We start from the raw sequence: 23,502 nt of genomic DNA, 5'->3' as shown, positions 1-23,502 counted from the left end.
TGAACAGGCATATCGGCTAAAACTTTTAAAAAATAAAAGGTTAATATAGTTAACTAATAATTACATTTTGTATTCTATTTATATTTTATTTTATTCTATTATTTTATTATTTTTCCTTTGTAGCCTTACTATAGTATGGTCCATGAATTAGTTGCAGTTGGAAATGTAATGTAACTGGAAGAGAGAGAAGTATTTTGATTTTGATTATGTGATTGATATTTTATTCAGTTTTCAAATGCTTATTTGTACTTATCTTATTTATACTTATCTGATGATAAGTCTCTTGTGGAACAGTTTATTGGTAATAGATTACATAATAATGTTGTGAAGGCGTATAACATAGCTCAAATAGGGAAAACTGTTTACACTTCAAAGCAGTATGTCAAAGCTAAACGAAGGAACAATTATACAGTATTATTTTGTGATGGGATGCAGATCAAATATGGCCAGATTGAATTACTGTGTTCTTACAAAGAAACCAGTGAATGTCAAAATGAGACCAAATTTGCATTTTTGAATGAATTCTCAGTTGCAGGCATAAATCCTCTACTGGATTCTCTGACAGATGGGACATGTTTTCACATTGTGAGCTTACTAGAAGTTCCTGTAAAAAGGACTGTAGTTGCACTTCATAGTATTTTGGGAAAGTTGATGTTTATTGATTTGTCCTCAATGTCTGGTATTGTGTTTGTTGCACATTTCCCCAACAGATTTGAAAGGGACTGAACATAAGTCAAAGAAGTGGTCATATTCTGAACAGATGAGCATTAGTTAAGAGAACTAGTTAACATTTCTTATTGAAAATTAGAAGTCTAAGTTGATGGACAGATATTACATAGTTTGTATTGTGATGCCATACCAAAACAAATACTACTGATCTCACAGTGATCTTTTCATATAGGCATATCTATTGTCACACTAAAAGGTCGCTTTTGAGCCCTGCATAAGAAGATAAAAATATCTGAATATACTACACTTACTTACACCAGTTATGAGTCTGTTCTGAGATTTTTGCAGTTTTGCTTTGATACAGCTAAAATTATGTCTTGTGCTTGTCTAAATGGCTGCATTACATAAAAGTGATACTTTTATAAACTTGAAAGACACTTGGAGCTGAGTGATATTAATTATATAACTGATTATCATTCTCATTACTAATAAGCAGTTTTCCATGTCCTATTTAAGAGCAAGTCATATTGTTAGATTATTGATGTTGAAATATCCAGTGAAAATATTGTTATATTTGTTTTTGTCTGCATTATTTAACCCCAATTATCACCATGTAAATATTAAAACATCTGTTTAAAATGTCTTGGAAGTTTGTTTTGTCATGGACAAGCATATAAATCCCATTACAATGAGGTCCATGTATTTGAGTTTCTTTAAAAAAAAAAATGTTTTTAAGAAAACAATGACAATTCAGAGAGTGCTTGTGGATAGCTCTTTATTTGCTCTGTCTGAGCTCAGCATGAGATGCATGACTTTGACTGGGATGAGAATAGACTGAGTTCATAGAGAGAGCACACCAAACTTGAGAAAATCTGATAATTATATTAGAGCTTGAGGAGATCTATTTTGAAACTAGAAAGGAGGCTAATTTGAGATTTTGTGTAGCTTTTTCTTCAGGAGAAAAAAATGAGAAACAAGAGAAATAAGCCATAATCTCGTTTTGGTTTCACACAGACCTCATTGTTGTCTAGGAGAAATACATGAGACATTTTTGAGAGCTCTTTTCTAATTTTCTTTTCCTCTGGGAGGTGTGAAGTTTAGAGGCTGGGGCTAAAAGGGTTAACTAGTTTCAATTTCAAAAAATCCTCCTATTTGAGGAAGTTAAAGATGTGGAGTTGCTGTGTGAATAACTATGACCTAACCACCCTGTCCTTGTCCTACTGATAGACTGAGGGAACTGAGCCTTTTCACTCTGGAAGAAGACTATGTGGGGACTTGGTTCAAGTCTTCAAAATAATGAAAGGCATTGACCACATCAAGCTTTTCCAGATCTGCAGGGACACACGGACCCGGGGACACAAATGGAAGGAAATTGGGCTTCAAGGCATTCAAGATGGAAAACAGGAGACGCTCCTTTCACAGAGAGTTGTCACAATCTGGAACAAACTCCCCAGCGATGTGGTTGAAGCGAAAATTTGGGAACATTTAAAGTCAGACTGGATAGGATCCTTGGATCACCAAATGAGCACAATGGGTCAAATGGCCTCCTCTCATTTATAAACTTTCTTATGTTCTTATGTTCTTAAAGACATTTTAGTTGGGTTTGATACGGTGGCCCCGAAGAAGTGCAAAACACAAGAACAATAATTTGAGAACACAAACAATTATTTGAGAACATCAAAAATATTTTGAGAACACAAAAAATAATTTGAGGACACAAAAAATATTTTGAGAGCACAAAAAATAAATTCCACAACACACACAACAATTCTCACAACGGAAATTACATCACTCATGAGAAGGCAGTCTGGAGCAGGAGGAGCGGAAGACAAACGGTTGGAAATCGGTAAGGAGTTTGTTTTTAATCTTAAATGTGCTTATTATTGTAACATGTTACTCGACACATGCTGTCCAGCAGGACCGGCAACCTTTTACACACGGAGAGACAGCGCGAGTCTCATCACGGTGTTTTCTCCGGTGTGAGGGGGGGTGACGGTGCGTATTTTATATAAATGAAAGTTGGCTCCTCTCTCGCCGGTGCTGCGGGCCCGTGATCACATCACGCGTGTACAAGTTGCCGAGCCCCGCTGTACAGCAGCCTAGTGGAGAGAAAATGCGTTTATATAGCTCATAGCTTTAGGGGTCGCTTTCTAACAGCAGTGTAACAACACTTAAGAGTAGTAGGACACGTGTATTAATTTACACTATGTGTATAACAGTGTTTTATTAATGCGCCATTATTTTTTTATTTGGAAACATGGACATAGAATAAATTAAGTCACGTATCTCAACGCAGGTCATGTTTTGTCCAGGTCGGCTCGACCTCCACTAGCATGGCCTGAGACATGGTTGTGCCCGCTGGGGCAGATCTCTGGGCTCTGGAGTCTCCCGCATTGCAGTGAGCGGGCAGTGTAGGCCAGGCTTTACTGTCTAGCTCATATTTAGGATGTGACCAATACTTTTTGGATATAACTTAGATAATAGCATTTCTACCAATTGTGATAATTACCGTATGTGTATGAACGGAGATGGCCTGACTCAATTGGATATGATAAGGGAGTATTTCAGAAAAGGCTATACCTATGATGCTATGATGTAATGTTGGATTTTCTAAAAGCACATCATGGAGGACGAAGAACCTTTATTTAATGAAGTGGAGAAGTCGCTGAGAAGTAAAGCAAATATAATCTTTATTATATTATAATGAAGGATGTCCAAATATAGTACAGGACGGTGTTTCAGGTGTTACTGCACAAACATCAGTTGCGTGTGAGGAGACGTGATGAAATTAAGCTGTATCTGAAATGAGTACGTCCTGAACATCTGTCAGCAGAGGAGACGGTTCTGTAGATCAGTTATCATTCTATTGGGCCACATTATGTTTGTCACGTAGATGGAAACGACTAATTAAAACCTTATTGGTAAGTGGATGCATGGACGGATTTTCGAGAGATTTTATGATTAAACTGTTGTCCCACACAATCCAAAGCACACTGACCACTTTTCAAGTCACGTTTAAATATATAATCCTGGTTTTAGAATACAACGGCAAAGTTATATCCAATACATGTATCCTTTTTTTTGTAAATTCAAGAGATAAATACGATTATATTGTGCAGTAGTCGTGCACACGATTGTTATTAAAATGCATAAATGCATTTATATGAACTTTGGCACTGTAGATTACCCTTTCCTTGTTTTTGTATTTTAAAATAAACTTTGCATATAATGTATTAAAATCAAATACCTTTCACACAATGTGTCATACCAGTGAGTTATGTTGAATAACTAAATGTCATCATATCTTCAGCACCCAGTTTTGGATGGAGCTCCTAGACTTGAAGGATGCAGGTTATTTCAATGGCAACCATGAACAGGAGTGTTTTCTGTGCTTTGCTTTTGTTCACATCCTCCAAAAGGATTTACATGAATACAAGCTGCTCGGCAACCAGTACAGAACTAGACCTTAGAGAATATTGTCCATCCGGAATTCCTAATAAGATATTCAACCTGCTGCACAGGTCAAGTTTATTTTTTATAATACTTGACTAAACAAGTGGGGAAACTGTTTCTAATATTAGCTTCTTATAACAAACCAACTGAAAACAAACTTGTCATAGCAATGTTCTGTTGTAGGTTTTTAAATATTAATGAGTACATCCAAATTTTGTTTTGTTACTTATTTTGTTTTAGCTTATATTTGAACATGAAATAGACGTATCTTGTGTAGCAGTGCAATTGTGCACGGGGACAGTGAATCATTGGTGTAATTGTAATATCTTGTTTAGGTTTCAATTGAGGGATTGTGGCAGTGCAGTGTCTGACGAACAGCTTCAGCAACTTTCAGCTCACTGTGAAGAGATTTGCTTCTGTGGAGATTAAAACATTCTGAACTATTTGAACTCAGTAAAAGAAAAAAAAAAACACTTCCTAACCCCACTGACACGTGAATGTGCCCTTGACTTGTATTTGAAATTGAAAGAAATAGCTAATGTGTAAAGGTTACATAGAAGCTATAGTTTCTAGGAATTAGTGTAAGGGCTGTACTAACAGACAAGGGTTGAAAGAAAAAACAAACTTTTATTTCAATTACAATTTACAAACATTTGCAGTTTGCATGCTGTAATCGACATTTGCAATCGCTGTTTGCATTTTTTAATGCTACTTGTAAAATGTATTGGACAATATATTTGTTTCAAATGCATTTAATTACTGTTCTAAACATTTGGGCGGTGTTAAAATCTCATGGGACATGCCAGTCACACTTTACATAACAATATTATCACTTTTTGTTTATTCGAGTAGGAGAAATTAGATGCTTACAAAAACAAAAGGCAATAACATTCCGTTTTGTAAAGTGTGAATGACAGGTGCCGTGAGATTTGATTAGGTCCTAGCCCAAGTCTGTAACTTAATCAAGGTGAGACTTAATCAAACTTCTACCAATTGCCATTGATTCAATCAAACTCACCTGTAAATGTGACAACTTTGCAGTACAACAATATTAATGAAATTTAACTAAATGTAAAGTATGACATGCACATAATTTGCATCTGCTTAATTTACCTGTCCAACTACCTCCTGTATGTGTATTGTTCTTCTGTTTTGTATACTTTTGTATCTGATTCCCTTGAATCAATTACCTTTTCCACCTCACGGCCAAAAACCAGTATAATAACAAAGATGGAAAACTGAGATGCATAAATCTTTTTACATGGTATTGCCATTTGGTCTTTAATGTGAACATGTCTATTCCATTGACCAGTGAAAAATGTTAATGCTTGCTTTTAGTGTACTTTCAATAATAAGGATGCCTTTAGTTTACTTTGTACTGTAATTACTCATGTTTTTTGCATTGCAGTATAACAAATAAAACTTGTATGTGATCCCTTCAGAATCTTTTTTTATTCCTTCAGAAGCTTCAGGAGAAATACAAAGAGGCAGGGTTTTTCATCTCTCCTTTTTCAAAATGCCATCACACTCAGTCATGATCCCAACATTAACCTGAAAACATACAAAAGAAATCTTAAATACTGGCAAAAATATATATACCAACAACTTATCATCAAAACCATGGGTTTTACAAAATTAAACACTGACAACAAAATATATTTAAATCCAATTCACATTCTCTACAAATGTTTTACAATACAGCCATGAACAGTAAAAACAAGTCATTAAAAAGGTATAGCATGTTTAGAGAAATACACTAAGCTATATTGAAAACTTTATGTAGATATTTGAATAATCAGGTACATTAACTGATTTCATACTGCTCCTTACAGTAAGTGCCTACAGTCTACTGTTTTGGATTAAACAACCAACACGGTAAATATTACATAAACGTTTCTATTTAGAATTCCAATATTTTTAATGCAAGTGGAACAAATGTATTGCCTTCACTGATTCCTTAATGTGAATAATCCACGGAGACGTTTAGAAACAAACACCTTACTGATAAGCATGAATCCCCATTCTTTCCATTATTTATTTAAATAAAAGGTTTAACAAACATGCACCTCGCAAACAGAATTATATATATAAATTATATGCATACATTGACTTCCAAACAGAAATGCCATCGATTACTTCGTTTAGAACAGTTTTAAAGTAAAAGCATACCTGAACTGTATATTTCAAATCCTTTTTATGTTTATTTCGGTTAACCATTTACGTTCATGTTGTTTTTGATCTTTTGATACAGTTATGCACATAATGTAACTTAATTAATACACGTGTCCTATTACTCAAGTGTCGTTACACTGCTGTTCGAAAGCGGCCCTTAAAGCTAGAGCTGTATAAACGCATTTTCTCTCCACTAGGCTGCTGTACAGCGGGGTTCGGCAACCTATGGCACGCGGAGAAAACACCGTGATGAGACTCGCGCTGTCCCTCCGTGTGTAAAGTTGCCGGTCCTGCTGGACAGCATGTGTCGAGTAACATGTTACAATAATAAGCACATTTAAGATTAAAAACAAACTCCTTACCGATTTCCAACCGTTTGTCTTCCGCTCCTCCTGCTCCAGACTGCCTTCTCATGAGTGATGTAATTTCCGTTGTGAGATTTGTTGTGTGTTGTGTGCTTTTGTATCCTCAAATTATTTTTTGTGTCCTCAAATTATTTTTTGTGCTCTCAAATTATTCTTCTTGTGTTTTGCACTTCAGGGCCACCGTAGTTTTAACTAATAATTTTAGTTTCACTTGTGATTCCCTACTGTATTGTGTGTTGGCAGCTACAGACTTCATGCCCTATGCTTGCTGTGTTAGAGTGTACAAATTGCTCTCCTTTTTCTTTCAATAAACCTGTTGTATTACCTGGTGTGCCAAGATCCAGACATCCTGTATGGGGAGTTCCTCAACTTGTGTTAAATCAAGGTGGTGTAGCCCCAGTGTCCAGTGCCCAGTGGCGATTACACCCGATAGCTTGGGACACATGTCTGAGGACAAGTTAAATCCATATTAAAAATGTGATCTTGAGAAAAAGCACTAACACTTTTGTTTACTAGACAAGTTACATATCCATAATTGCAATCAAATGTTGTAAGGGATTAGAGCAGTGGTATGACCTTAATGTCTTTTTCAATAATATTCAAACTACAAATCAGTTCAAAAATAGACCATTATACGTCTGTAGTGAAAAGAGGTTTGTTAAATATAGTAAACCAGGTGCAAAAATGCCTTTTAGCTTTATCAGAATATCATGTCAAACATATTTCAGATGAGCTCTTTTTCAAATTCCTCCTTCTCAGAAAAGCTCAATCACACATTCTGGCAATTTGACTGTGAGCTTCTTATCAGTGTTCTGGCTCCACCAGATTTATTTATTTAAGAACATGTAGTTTAATATCCTGTTACAGCTCTGGCCACAGACCCATTGCCACCCCCCATTCTCCCGTGTCAAACAGATTTCTCTGTGAAATTGGTCTTTGCTCAGAAACAGTCAAGTCAGCAGACAGGCAAAATGAATTGATTTGCAGTGTGAAATGTGCCATTCAGGGTTTAGCATCAGGTGGGGAAGATTAGTTCTTGGGGGGATTTATTTCCCCAAGAAGGAAAATGAAGCACACACATTGCTTGCATGTATTATTTAATTAAATTTAATTTAAATTTAATTTAATTGTCTAATTGTATTTAATTGTGAGATAAAACATTAACAATTAAGTGTCCTGTGGGGGAAAAAATATTAACATCCTATCCTGCCTTTGTCCTTGGTGTGCCGTTACTCCTAACTTGGTTATCAGCAGTTCACATTTCTTTCTTGCAACGTATTAACTGCAAATTACCTTCCAATGCAACTGGCAATTCAGTGGTTAATGATTATTATTCATGAGTATTGATTATAATATTGATGAGATGGGAAGGCTTAGTTTATAATGCCAATGGAATCACTGTTAGTTATTGGAAATAACCATTGAGACACTGTTTGTAAAATGTCAAACCCCTTGGGGGTATGTGGGAGGAAACCCACATAGACACAAGGTGAACATGATAACTCCACCCAGACAGGCACCCAAACCCAGGACCCCTGGAGCTGGAAGGCAGCAGCACTAGCCACCACACCACACCACACCACACCACACCACCCTGCCACCCTACCAATTCAATATCATAGCACAACATATTAGTGGTGAAAGAACAGCACCTGTATAAACAACTTATGCCTTCTAGTGTTGCACGGTATACACAAATTTCGAAAAAAAACAAAAAACGGTTCGATACTTCTGTGTCTCACGTCCTAAAGTTTGGAGGTTCAAGTTGGTCTAGTCATTTCTCAATCAGTAAGTGAGGTTTTTTTAGGTGGATAACTATTCTCCTCGTATTCATATTGCAGACATTCAGTGTACAATGCAACAAGCATTGCCGGGGGCAAAATGTAATCAAGCACTTTGCACAAAGCAAAACAAAAGCTTGAAACAAAATGAAAAAATTGAGCTTCTGATGGAGGTCTTTGTTTAACCCCAATAAAACTTAACAAAACAATCTGTCCAGTACAACGTATGTACACGATGTCATTTGGATTGGGCAGGGGGCTGAAGGATTGACAGTCACCAGTAATGCTTCAGCGTGTGGGAAGCATTGCATTTAAAAAGTATTTATTTTTCGCCTGTATGCAGACGAAGTTGAACGTCGTATTTCATATTCAATTATCATGTGTAATTACTAGAACAAATTATGCTGCTGGTCTGTAACAAATTTCCTGCTTGTGAGACAAATATGATATTGTTATACAGTGTTTTATAGTTTTATAGCATATTGTTCAGTGTTTGTGAATCCAAAACAAAACAAAAAAACAGTGGTTATTCTGTGCTTTTGGCTGTTTCTTTTTCTTTTTCTTCTCTTTTTTTGTGTTGTGTTTTCGGTATCGACTATTGTGATACTAAACCTGGTATCAGTATCGAAGTCACAATTCTGGTATCGTGACAACATTAATGAAAACACAGTAACATTTAAGAAGGGTGAGTGCACTAAATAGGAATGAGTGAGCTGAGTCATATGTTACAGCTCAGAGTAACTGGGAGACATGCAGAGACTGAGATGAAGGCAGATTTCCATGGTACTCAGGGAACAAAGAAGCACTTATACAGCAAGCAGTGACAGCTGAAAACATCTTTAAACTGAACTTGGCTATCTGTTTGTATGTATGAGGGGAGTGAGATTGATATGGGGGGGAGGGTTCTCCATGAACCTCTACAGCTAGTGAAGGGACTCAGTGAAGAATTGGTTTGTTGGGAAAATGTTATCCACTAGATCAGTTCCACTGCTTGGCACACAAAGCAGAGCCTGTGTGTGCATTAGATTGAGAGAGGTTTCATTTCACACAGACTCCTTATTATTTTTAGTTTTTCTTATGCACTGGCCAATATAGAACTGATCTAAACCTAACCCCTCCCCTTTCTGTCCAAAGCGGTGTGTGTGTTAAATTGGTGAGGGTTTTGTTATTTGTAGTTCCGCAGCTGGTGGATGTGGGGTTGAGAGGGGGATTGGAGGGGGGGTGATATGATGTAATTTTCCCTAGAGTAGAACCCTCCCAGACCCCTCATATAAATAAACTGGGACAAACTGTGAAACTGAATTTAAATGCAAGATGATTCAAATCTGTTACAGTAGGTTGTGCTTCCTTTATGGGAGACCAAGACCAAAATGAGGCCTTTCTCCTGTCTGTACTCCTTATTTAAATCTCTTATTAGTCTCCACTTATTCTTGCCAATCTTCAGCAAATCTCACCTCACTGCACTGAACACTATGATGACTGAAGAACAGCAGGTCTTCCCTGACCTTTGTTTATGTCACAGACCCTGTGAACCAGAGCAGCTGTTGTTTTGAAGCCAGTGCCTGCTGCAAGTCAAAGGTCACAAAGACCAGGCCTCAATGTGTGCTCTGTCCGGAAGGAAGGTACTGACGATTAGGGTACGCTGGCCCTGGAGTCAATGCAGGCAAATTGGTGCCCACTTAAATATATTATTGCTTCCCTCTGCCCTTCTGACAATAAAATAATTGTGATAAATTGAGTGGGCAGATCCCAGTATTGATTCAGTCTCGGCTTCATTTTCCTAGTTTGTTTTCATTGTTTGTAATTTTTCCAAACTGCAACCCTATACCAGATTTTGTTAAAAGACACAGGGGATGCTAACACAAGTATTAACATTTTAGGGAGCCAAGGAAGTTGTTTATGCATGTCAATTTGTTTCGACATGGGTGCCAGTCTGGCAAACCATGACACAACCTGACAGGAGGTTCTCCACAAATAAGAACAAGAAATCCCACAGTATCAACCTCCCCTGAAAATATTTTCTCAATATGAACACAAATTCAACATTTCAGAAGAAAAGGAAGCTTGCTGAGTAGGGAATCTGAATTCATGAGTTAAAAAATAAAAAGTAAGTTAAAATAAAAAAATAAAAAAGTTGGGCATTTAAGATGGACCTCTGTTTTGCATCTAGGGAGGGTAGAAATTAGTAACGCTTAGCCTTTTCCAAGCTTGTCAGTAATCCTGTTAACAAGTTCCCACAGTCAAAGAGGTCCTTCAGACTGGACCCTGCCTGAGGAAACTCAGCAGTGCTGGTCTGTGAGTGCTATATTTTGGCTGGGGCTGTGACTGGTGGAGCCGATGTAGCAGCATGTCACACCTCTCTGTCTCCAGTGAGCCAGAACTAAGAGACAGGAGAACAATCATATATTATACATATACATATATATATATATATATATATATATATACATATATATATATATATATATATATATATATATATATACACTCACCTAAAGGATTATTAGGAACACCTGTTCAATTTCTCATTAATGCAATTATCTAACCAACCAATCACATGGCAGTTGCTTCAATGCATTTAGGGGTGTGGTCCTGGTCAAGACAATCTCCTGAACTCCAAACTGAATGTCTGAATGGGAAAGAAAGGTGATTTAAGCAATTTTGAGCGTGGCATGGTTGTTGGTGCCAGACGGGCCGGTCTGAGTATTTCACAATCTGCTCAGTTACTGGGATTTTCACGCACAACCATTTCTAGGGTTTACAAAGAATGGTGTGAAAAGGGAAAAACATCCAGTATGCGGGAGTCCTGTGGGCGAAAATGCCTTGTTGATGCTAGAGGTCAGAGGAGAATGGGCCGACTGATTCAAGCTGATAGAAGAGCAACTTTGACTGAAATAACCACTCGTTGCAACCGAGGTATGCAGCAAAGCATTTGTGAAGCCACAACACGTACAACCTTGAGGCGGATGGGCTACAACAGCAGAAGACCCCACCGGGTACCACTCATCTCCACTACAAATAGGAAAAAGAGGCTACAATTTGCACAAGCTCACCAAAATTGGACAGTTGAAGACTGGAAAAATGTTGCCTGGTCTGATGAGTCTCGATTTCTGTTGAGACATTCAGATGGTAGAGTCAGAATTTGGCGTAAACAGAATGAGAACATGGATCCATCATGCCTTGTTACCACTGTGCAGGCTGGTGGTGGTGGTGTAATGGTGTGGGGGATGTTTTCTTGGCACACTTTAGGCCCCTTAGTGCCAATTGGGCATCGTTTAAATGCCACGGCCTACCTGAGCATTGTTTCTGACCATGTCCATCCCTTTATGACCACCATGTACCCATCCTCTGATGGCTACTTCCAGCAGGATAATGCACCATGTCACAAAGGTGGAATCATTTCAAATTGGTTTCTTGAACATGACAATGAGTTCACTGTACTAAACTGGCCCCCACAGTCACCAGATCTCAACCCAATAGAGCATCTTTGGGATGTGGTGGAACGGGAGCTTCGTGCCCTGGATGTGCATCCCACAAATCTCCATCAACTGCAAGATGCTATCCTATCAATATGGGCCAACATTTCTAAAGAATGCTTTCAGCACCTTGTTGAATCAATGCCACGTAGAATTAAGGCAGTTCTGAAGGCGAAAGGGGGTCAAACACAGTATTAGTATGGTGTTCCTAATAATCCTTTAGGTGAGTGTATATATATATATATATATATATATATGTATATGTATAATATATGATTGTTCTATATATATATATATATATATATATATATATATATATATATATATTTTAACAAGCCCCTTAAAAGACAAGGAACACATTTTTTCCAGCAGTGTCCTCATTGCAATCTCAGAGGCAAAACTACATTGCAGCAATAGCTTTCAAATTGACTTTACTTTGTTATATAACTGCCTTTGTTGCAGCATGTGTTTTTTTTTAGAAAAAGAGACACTGTACATCTTGGAAAGGCCTTCATCCAGGATCGATACAGGCTGCTGCTGCTGTTGACGATGATATATATGAATGAATGAATATTAACATTTAAAGTGACATTCAAAACAAACATGAACCTACTTGACTACTTGACTAGTGGCTTTTTATGTGACTATTTGTTGCAATTCTAATTCTCTCTTTTACTCAGAGCCAACAACACATGAGAATTAAAATACCATCACAGAGATTTGCTAGGGAGATGATGTGGGACTTTTATTATACTATTATTATTATTCCCTTTATCAATTGCCATTTACATAGTTTTCCAAATACTAACTTTCAATGTATTACCTTAACAACACTTTCCAAGGGTAACAGCATTTCTATAAAAAGACATCTTTGACACATTACTGTGAATAAAGGAGTTAAAGAGAAGATCAGAGTATAAACTCAGTGGGTAAAGACAACCATCTTATCTGGCAGCTATAGGAAGCCAGTAGATTGTTTGAAACTGAGGATCAGCATGAGAGAAGTGAGATAGAGAGAATATAAGATATTTGAATAAGTCAAGGAAGGTGAATGATAGAAGCAGGAAGGCTGATCAGAAGAGTATATCTCTTGCCTGACTTTCATCAAACAGCCTGCAGAGAAAGGAAAATGAAGCATGTCACATGTTTTGCATTCTGACCATACTGAGAATTTTCGCCGTGCTCTTAAAATTCAAATGTTGTAGGAAGGGGGGCTGTGAACAGAAGATCACCAAACATCCCGACTTGATGGCAGAATGACGTCAAGCTGTAATGACACATGGGCTGGGCTCAATTCTCCTTCAAAAGTATTTCACAGTAGACCCTTTCAACAGTCTGTTAAACGCTTCAGTGGATACACCTGTTTAGAGGGCTTTGATAGATCTGATTCACAAAGAGCCAGAGGCATTCCAAAAATCCGGAAAACAGCTCCCTGGGTCATTGAATGTCTCCATATGTGTGCAAGAACAGGAATATTACAGTTCATCAATCCCATTATTAACCTCCTCAATCTGGACGGTGCCCCCATGTGTACTTTCTAAAAAAAAATAAAACAGCTCTCTAAACTCTGGGGGTTTGTGTTGGAATGCCATTGAATTCAGAATGTTTCTCCTTGTACACTGTTATTGTTTGCACATATCTTTTATTTTTTCACCTGCATATGTGTGCATGTGTGTTTGGGGGTGGGGGGATGGGGAGTAATGGATTATCTAGCAATAATGGCTTCCTCTGGGAACAGCTACAACTCTACAGTTTTTCCTAGAGCGGCTGTTCTGCTAATCTGTATTTGTTTAATGTTGGAGAGTGTCTGCGACTTTATGGCAAAATACACCATGAAACTGAATAGCTCCAGGCAGGAAGCCGGGTTACTGCGGTCATAGGAAGTCACAAGAAGCGAATACCACTGGACTCCAAATTCAGGCCAGTGTTAACCCTGCCAAGAGGCAATATATTGTTTTTTAATGTGTGGAGGGTAGGGAATCCGGACTCTCTCTCTGTCCCCAATTTTACAGCTAGTTCTAGAATACTTAGACTGTGCCCCTTGGCTTCTAGAAACCACGATGCCAAGCTGCCAGTCTAAGTACACAGTTCTTAGCTCAAAGCACGGAAGTCAATGACTACCAACAAATAACAGCAACAACAACCACAATCAAACGTTTTTAAAATGTCATAATTGTATCTAAAACAATAATGCACAAATCCATTTGAGGTGGGTTATCCATTAGGTTGTATAGTTCTCTGTATCATCAGTACCATAAGAACTGGGGAATGTTGTTTAATTGGCTAAGTGAAGCTGATAATGAGTTGCATTAGGTTTGGTAAGAGCTCTGGTGGGTTGAAAACCTGATGACATTGTGATTCTGCAGAAGTGCCATAAAACACCAGCTTTTGCATCAAGCCATTTCTATGTTTGAAACATAACTTTCTGACCAGTTAAGATGTTGTTTTGGTAATGTTCTGTCATTTAGAGATCATTTGAAAGTCCAGTCCTGGGTCAATAGCTACTTTGTGATCCTAGTCTTAAGACATCAGTGACATATAATATTGACTGCATTGTCAGGCTCACCAGGACCAAGGCTGGGGTCTGTGCAATGACTACACAGTATGTACATTTATTTCCACACATGACCAGATGCACACTTTTAATATGTATTACTGTCAATTCCACATCCCTTTAAATTTCACTACCGCTGACAAGACATATTGATTAACAGTGAAATTGACAATAAGTCGCTCCAAAAGGGTTAACTGAACTCATCAACTGGGAGATTCAATGCTCCAAATGGGCGCACTACTTTCACCTTTTTAAATCCAAATGTTCAGTGCATTTTCCTAAGTGATGTTGGCCTACCTTGCCTGCTTTCTTCAGTTCTTTGCTAAGTGGCATTCAGAGGTCTCTGTACAGGAGGTACTTATAGAGCAGGAAACTGTGACTATGTCCACCATACAAGAAATATCTGAGCTGGTTTTGTCACTTTCACATATCGGTGAGAGCACTCTGAAGCTAATGTGGTTTAACAGTTTTAGTTACCGCTTGAATTCAGGGAGAGAGAACCGGCATGTGAAAAGCTGATGGTCTTCTGGTAGCACGGTTCTCTGAAGGTTCAGATTAGATTTCACTTACAGATACCCAGCTTTTGGATCCATCTGTAAACACAGGTTCTGTCTTTGACGTACACTGCGGAAATGGAACCCAAAAAGTTACATCACAACCCACCCAAACAGCAAAACTTTTGCACAACCATCTTCAAAAACGTCTTTATAATGCCATAATAACATGTCCTGTATGTACCAAGATTGACATAAGGTTCTCACATGTACTGATGTCAAAGATCCTCTATTTAAATAGAGATCCTGTATTTAAATAGAGCATCTTTGCTGACACTCTCTGACACAGAGTTGTGCACCCATTATACTGTCCACACGGAATCTTTGTATTGCAGTCAAGTACTGTAGTGATGGCACACAAAAGTAAATTGTTTCATTAGCATAATGATTATCATGTTTGAATGGAAATAAAAGTTCAGTGTTTGATACAGGAAGGGTTTTGAAAGATGGAATGAACTCACATGAAAATCATAAGCGTTACAGTCAAGACATGTAACACACTATTCTGCTGAGCAATGCCACCAATTTTATCATTGCAATTTATGAATAATTAACAGAATATATACAATGACTTTACCATATTAATAATAGCAACACAAGAAGATGAATATAGTGATACAAATATGTTATGAGTATTTGTTCGTTGCATTTATGGCAGTGTATCGGGACTCAATTTACCAATGGTGCTTAATAGTGTTATTTCTGATTAAGGTGTTATTTTATTTCCATTTACAGCACACTTTAAAATCCCTTATTGTTTCAAAGTGTTCAAGTGAACACAAAACAAAGTAGTCACCCTAGTAAGAAATGTAAAACATAGTAATACATAACCATAATATATGAATGTGCGTTCATGTTTTTATAGATTTGTTGATAAACCATAAAGGAAGCCATAGGACATTTTTCTGTGTATCAGTTTTTCTGAGTGAAGATGTTCAATTGTTCTGCCTATGTATTAGAATTGCATGATTTCATAAGAGTGAAACCACTTTCAACTGATGGGTCAGGTCAGGGAAAAGTTATGATAAAATAATCAGAACAGCTGTCTGTTGACAACACTTAACAGGTTGTCTTCAGTATATCAATAGTATACAATATGTATTTGGTTTTTGTGTTGACATCTCTGTAACAGTGATTTTTGCCTTTTTTCTAACTTTTTCCAAAGTCACTTTCTCCCTTTGCCATGAAGACAATTTTGGAATGGGTCTGGAATTCTTATGCTCGTCTGAATTTGCCAGATAACACAGTTGAAAGCCATTCTATGAAGAGAGAACAGAACTTCCTTGCTGGTTTCACTCTTTGATAAGGTAGTTGAACTCCAACGGTTCAATTTATAAAAAGCATAGCAAGACTAGAAAACCATTGGACTGCTGATTTTTTTTTTAAGGAAATCGGTTGGTTTTCTTGTGTAAATTCAGCTTGTTTGTGATTTTTCACTGCAGCTTCCTGGAACTTCCCCCTGACAGACATTTGATTTGATTTCCTTCCCCGCTGTTGTTAGAGTCATATGGAAGCTGTCAGTGCTGGTTAGTTTGTCACTGCGGTTGATTTTCTGCCAGTCTGCAAACCCCACTGCTTCTTTTTTCATGTTTAGCGAGAGCCCAGGATTGTACACAGGCGTTCCCCCGATTAACCTCCTATTTCAGAGCCACCCTGGTAGCCCTGCCTTTGTACAGAAGAATATGTCTGTATGCTTGCTTAGATTAATTCATCCAGTTATTCCTTTTCATCCGCCATCTAAAGCCAACTTTAATGGGTCATTCCCGCGTGATACCCTTTCTTAAGCCATTCTTATGGAAGTATCCAAAACCTTACCATTGTTCGTCTTTTTTTATGTCCAATTCAAATCCAAAATGTCATAAGGCTGCTTTTAAGAACCATTTCTGGGCAAGTATTGAAGGAATCAGCTGGAGGTAAAGTCATCCAGCAACACTATGGTTTTGTAGTGTCTACCTCCAGTTTCCTCCAACCAAATGATCAAGAATTAATCTGAACTATACACTGTAGTAATGTATGTTTGTATTTATTTACTTGCATCTTGCATTTTGTAGGAGCCCACATTACTAGTGAAACTCCAAGTACACAGTTGGTTTGCTGACTTTTTCAATGTAATGCACTTCAAGGGAATGTTGAGGTGTTTTCAGTGGTTACTAAATGTGTGGTGATTGGAGGAGTTTGTGAATTCCCAGTTATTATTTTTACTGCCTGAAATACCACAGATAGGAAGCACCAGCACTAGGATGCAAGCAGTCCATGTAATTCCTCTATTGGGCAGTAGGTGGGAGCACCAAGAGGACACCAATAATTGCCTGACAGCCACCATGACTGGGGAAGTTGGGATACTGCTGGAAAATCCGGGCTTCACTGTGCTGGCATGCCATGTGACATTACTCGTACCTGTGCCATTACCTTTGCTTTCTGTGCACTGCCTTCTCAGTTGTATGTTGTTTTAATCTTTTCTGAGATGTGTGAGAATTATTGGCATTTTATTTTCCCATTAAATGGTATTAATGGAAATAAAAGATTCCAATCCTGAATGACTGCTGTGAAAAGCAGTCTCCTTCCCTCCACACTTAGACTGTTGAATAAAAGGATGCACAAAAGAGTTGCTGGGGTTTGAAACAACTACCTAAAGGCATCTTTTTAAGAATACCTGTGGCAATATTGCAACAACAGAGACATCAATATAAGCCATATTTCATACACACAGTTTGAAAATGCAGTGGTATAATGCTATACAATTACAGTCACATGATCTGTCTTTATGTGGAATACACTGGGATGCTGCTTTCCGGCAATTTATGAATACAAAATTGCAATATTGTAATATTCTGATAAATTTACAAACCAAGGATTAGATTCCCCTTAAGCTATTCAAAACTGACAAGTATATTTTGAATTGTATGAACTCCAGAAATGGGCTAAGGAAATCTGGCATAGCTGTGTAGCCTGTCAGCAACATTGTGTCGAGAGTAAATGCAGTTTTTATATCAGTTAATCCTTGGAAGAACCAAAAGGCAATTTAAACAAATTGTCAGACTGTAGTGTCTTAGCTGGGTGAGACCTATGGTGCATTTAGGAGTGGTACAAGCATAAAGGATCATTGCCTTCAATAAAAAAAAAAAAAGTTTTGCACCTTAAGAGAAACATGGACAGCATGGAACCATGGCTGCTTGGCAGATAGATAGTAATCCTACCACCTCTGAGAACTTGGAAAGAATGCGTACCCCCACTCTCTTTCTTTCTCTCTTCCCCCCCCCCCCCCCTAATTCCGGAAGCCTTCTGATCTCCTAAGGGCCAGTTAAAGGAGGATGCACTCATCCTGCTTTTCTTTTAATCCATTCATTCATTTTCTGTCTCCCCCAAACAGAAGACATAAGCTTCTTACAGCAGTCCTCAGCAGCGAGGCAGTTGTCTTGGGGTGCCTGTGTATTTGTGCACTGGATGGAGTCTGGGTGGCTAAGCAAACTGTTGTAAAAGGCCAGAGAATTGTGCAGTACAGTACAGTACAGTACAGTACTTGAGAGAAATTTTTCTGTTAAATCTAGAAAATAGTCTGCTAAGAGATAAATAATAATAATAATAATAATAATAATAATAATAATAATAGAGAGCATTCTTATGAACTGGGAAAAACAACAATTAGTCAACACTGCCAGAACTAAACGTGTCAACTGGGTTACAGGAGATTATGGAACTGCAGAACACTGTGGACAAAAACAGTAAACGCTAAAGCTCCTACTTAGTAGTCACAGCAATGACAGAAAAAAAAATATTTCAGCACAGTCCTTTACAACTGAAAACCAGGTCTGCATTTCACCAAACTGAAGGGTACTTATTGACAGAATAGTGCTGTTTTTTGTAGTGTCATGATCACCCAAACTGATAATCCCCCCAAAAGGGGATCTAGTGTATTGGCTGGTTAAAGAGAAAAAATAGGACAGTAACCAGCACACATGACACTAGACTTCTGCATTTTGCCTGTCTATTTGAACCCTATTCTAAAACCCTAAAACCAGAGGAAAGAAATAGCAATTTGTACATTGAGTAAGGGAGCTGGAGTGTCTTTTACTCCTTTAAAACATCTGCCAGCTCACATTGAGGAGGGCGGGGTGTTCCAGGAGAGGAGAGCTTTGATTTCCCGCCTTTAAAAAAATAAAAAATTGAGGGGTGGTAGGGTGAGGATTGATATGCCAAAGTGCTGAAACCAGAGCGCAGTTTGTTTCATTGCTCTACAAGACCAGAGTGAGCCCTGCCAGGTTCTCTGATCTCAAAAGGATCCATTGTTAACTGCATGTAGCTCTATTCCTTGCTTCGGTTGTGGTTACAGCCAAGCACACAGGTTTTCATTAACTCCTTTATAACCCTGAGTCTCTGCAGATCAAAGTCAGTAGAGAGGCCCCCTTCCTAATGCAATAATGCCGTTCCCCAAGGGAGCAATTTCAGGGGAAAGTGCAATAGGTTAGAATATCAAGGCGATGTAGGCAATAGTCAGAGCTCACCTGTTATGTCACAAGTGCCTCCCTAGCTTTGCAAATGCAATCTGACAAGACTCAGCAATAGGGAATGTTGTACAACTCTGATCTTTTTTTATAATTAAATTCAGGTCTTTCTAGATCAAGGTTAACATGGAGCTCAACCTTTTGGTGAAAACCCAAAACCCGATCTAAACTATGGTATGATACACATTTTTTCTGTTTCTTGTGCAGTTATAATTTTAAGTAGCTATGCTTTTACAAGGAAAATGAGACCAGCAGCCAACCAGTGCTTTAGCATTTACACCTCAGACTGACGATTTGAGATCTAGGAATAGTTTAAGATCAATCTTAAAAATTAAAAAAAAAGTATTGATAATCACAAGATAATCAAAGGTAAAACTATTGTTTATATTTTCACTGTATGAAAACAATAAACCTTGAACAATGACCGTTCTCAAAACCACCCTTAGTCTCTTAGCCTGCTTGTAGTACAGAAAGACAGTGACAAGGATTTGGAGGGCTGGGAGGATACTCTGTGTAGTGAGTGTTGAGTAGAGAGAGCTTTAGTATTTGACCTCTGCCCTGAACAGGTGCTGTTCAAATACTTGATGACACACTGTGGTGCCTATTCATTGCCTGACTAGGGAAGAAATAAATGTGTCCATCTGTCAGGAGACTTAAAAGTAATCCTGAAGAATTTGCATGATGGTGGTGGGAAGAGGAGTGATGGAGGAGGGGGACTCTCTCTTCAGAGTAAGGCCCTTTTCTCTCCAGCTGCATGTGAGAGCAGGGTTTGTGACAACTAATCCCCATTCAAGATTCATAAGTAGGAAAGTGATTAATGGAATAAAATGCCCGGATAACTTTGTAAGGGATTAGCGTTGGTCAAATCTGGCCGCGAAGTGTTTAGGACTGTTTTAACCCCTTCTGCTAAGAAGGATCATTTTCTCCAGCAGTATAGTCAGCAGCCAGATTATAACAAGCAATGTTGACTTGAGAGAAGCACAAGACGGAGCAGACAGAAGCAGAGTGGCATCTGATAGCGCAGTCATGCATATTGTGCAGTTGTGCAGGCCCTATCAGAAAGGTAAATCTATATATGAAACCTGATTCACCACTTGAGGTAAAAACAACATTACCATGCACTATTTTATTTACTATATGATGGGACTGCTTTCCCCAAAAAATGTGAATCGACAGGACCATTTTCCCCTTATCCTGATCAATATAAAGTGTCACGTGCTCAATTTACTGCCTGTACCCTATCGAGCATTTAATGCAATATAAAAACCCATGTGACCCATTCAATGTATCAGTTAATTCTTGATTATGCCCTAATCAATAAGTACAGCACTCAGGAACTATAGGCCTGTCTACTATTAAACCAGAAGTAAACAGAAGTAATTACAAGTTGCCACAAACAGACACAGGAGAGTACAGAGGGCTGTACTACGAAGCGAGGTAACTGGCTTATCCAGGTAAGTTCAGGGGTAACTTTGCGAGGTCGGGTCTAACTTACCGGTTAACCCGTACTACGAAGGTGGATAAGTTTTACCCGAGGTATGCTGTGTCATGGCAATATACGCGGCATCTCTACACTGCTCCGAGCAGGTTATGTTCGTGGTTAACTCGGTGTTACCCTGTATAAGCACCGCCCCTCCGCCCACGATCTTGTCGGGAAAAATGCTGCCACATTTGGAAGACCCAATCGACATCGCCGCACGAATTGTGAGGGGCTCACTCCGCAGGGCGAGGGTGTTAGAGACCGTGCAAATCCTCTATCTTACCCCGATGATGCTTTCTATGAAAGAGATATTTTCTCATCGGAGGGAATTCAGACAAACTGAGCTACTTTGTCAGAATGAGCTGCCTAGCGAAAGTACGCGTGCGCAGTGAACACGCCCAGAAATCTGTTGGTAATAATTATGTACATTTAAAATGATTTTGACCGTGTTATTTCATAGTGACCAATTTGCTCTTTACGCATAGATGACATGATGAGCTACATAGGGTTTGAAAGCTTCTAATACAGTAATAGTGTTGAAAAACAGCTGGTATCCCATTCAGACAGGTCCTTTATGTCTGACAGGATGAGCTGCTTAATATTTTCATTCGGGGCAGCTAATTTCAACCGGTAGCCCATTGTTTTCAGATACCGGGCAGCCCATTCTGATAGGGAAGCGCAGTTTGTCAGAACACCTGGCTTCTAGGGCCAGACGTCTCCAATGCCACTCGCCGGAGTGATGTCCTCACTGTTGAACAGACAGTGTGTCTTGCTTTGCGGTATTTTGCCAGCGGACACTTCATGTATTCTATCGGTGATGCTGAACATCTGAGCAGCAATTACTGTATGCCGTGCAGTTCGCAAAGTGGCACTTGCTCTCTCTAAACTGCTGGATGCATTTGTTGTGTTCCCTGGCCGTTTAAGCGTGCTAAAGATCAAATAGGCTTTTTATGCGATCGCAGGTAATTCGCAATTTAGAAGTACTTGATCTATTTTTAATATGCATAGGCTGTGCCTATATACAGAACACATTTCTTTTCCATAGGAATCCCGAAGGTGATTGGTGCAATTGACTGTACGCATATCCCCATTAGAGCACCCCTGGGAGAACATGAGGGGGATTATGTGAATAGGATGTCATTTCACAGCATCAATGTTCAGATATTTGATCATATCGTATTTGATCTGACATGTAGGCTAGTCTACATTATTTTGTCCTCAAAACTTCTGCTTATATTCAAGACAATTAAAGACACATTAGGTGGTGATTTTTTACAATGGTAGTATGTTAAAATGGCCTGAAGTCCTTTGTCAGATGACATGCGATCACCATTTAATGGTGACCAGTCTGGAGGCTAGGTGGCCAGGGTCGGTGCATGATTCATGCATATTTCGGGAATCCACTCTTGGTCAGAGATTTGAACAAGGAAAGACAACCACCACCCTATATTTCACACATCATGCTGTATTTTCTATCATTCAAAGGGCGTTTTGATGGTCTGCTGCTTGGGGACAGAGGCTACCCATGTCTGCGTTACCTGATGACCCCCTATCCTGACCCACAAACAAGGGAAGAAATAAAATATAATTTGGCTCACAGTAACACAAGGGTCAGGATAGAGATGACATTTGGGGTCATCAAAGCACACTTTGCTTGCCTGCAAGGCTTACGGGTGCGTGCGGTGTGGGCATGTGAGGTGTTGGCAGCATGTGTGGTGCTCCATAACATTGCCACTATTAGAAAAGAAAGAGCACCATGCCAGCTGCCGATGCCACCAGATGTAGTGGACCCAGTGACGTTGGATCACCCAACAGGATGAGCTGTCAGACAAGCCATCACAAATCAATTTTTCAAATCAAACATTCTTTATTGATGTGTATTTATTTATTGGCATTCTCCCTTTCCTGAAAATTAAAAAAAAAAAGTTACAGATGGTAGATACATATTGATGAAAGGATGGTCACTGTATAGCAATGGTCAATGTATACCAATACCTTTTTGTCATGTTCCAATTTTTCAATTTCCAGTTTAAGTTTTTTTATTTGTAGCCTTTTTTTCTGGCAGTCGAGCTCAAGCATACGCTTATACAGCGAGCGCACATTGTCAGATCCAGCCTACACAGCAAAACACATTGAGAGAACGAACATGGCATGCAGGATTCGACATCATTTGTTTCATATTGTCAGTATGAATATTTATTTTAATAGCAAAGAAAAAGCTACCCTTTGGGTTCTCTGTGAGGCCTGAGAGGAGGTAATGATAGGTGGGGAGAGTGGTTGATTTAGCTTCTGAAAGACAATAATGCGAAGGTTCATTCTCATTAAATAGATGTATGACTGGAAATATCAGCTCATGACAATTTGCCATACATAGCCTAGTATTAGCCTATGTTAGTCACAGTTAAATAGACATGAAAGTACAAATGATTAAATGGGTCAACCTGGATGTGTGTGTCAGACACAGCTGACATGGTCTCCTCACCCAAGTCCTCCTGA

The 23,502-nt window shown here is 38.7% G+C and overlaps 1 pseudogene; it reads left to right on the top strand.

Annotated features, from left to right (window-relative positions):
* The first annotated feature begins 21,185 nt into the window (after positions 1 to 21,185).
* LOC136763619 (putative nuclease HARBI1) lies at positions 21,186 to 22,880 on the top strand (annotated as a pseudogene).
* Positions 22,881 to 23,502: the final 622 nt, after the last annotated feature.

The sequence above is a fragment of the Amia ocellicauda genome, chromosome 11, assembly GCF_036373705.1.
Source record: "Amia ocellicauda isolate fAmiCal2 chromosome 11, fAmiCal2.hap1, whole genome shotgun sequence".
In the NCBI taxonomy this organism is placed as follows: Eukaryota; Metazoa; Chordata; class Actinopteri; order Amiiformes; family Amiidae; genus Amia; species Amia ocellicauda.
This window is presented reverse-complemented; position numbering and strand designations above follow the sequence as displayed.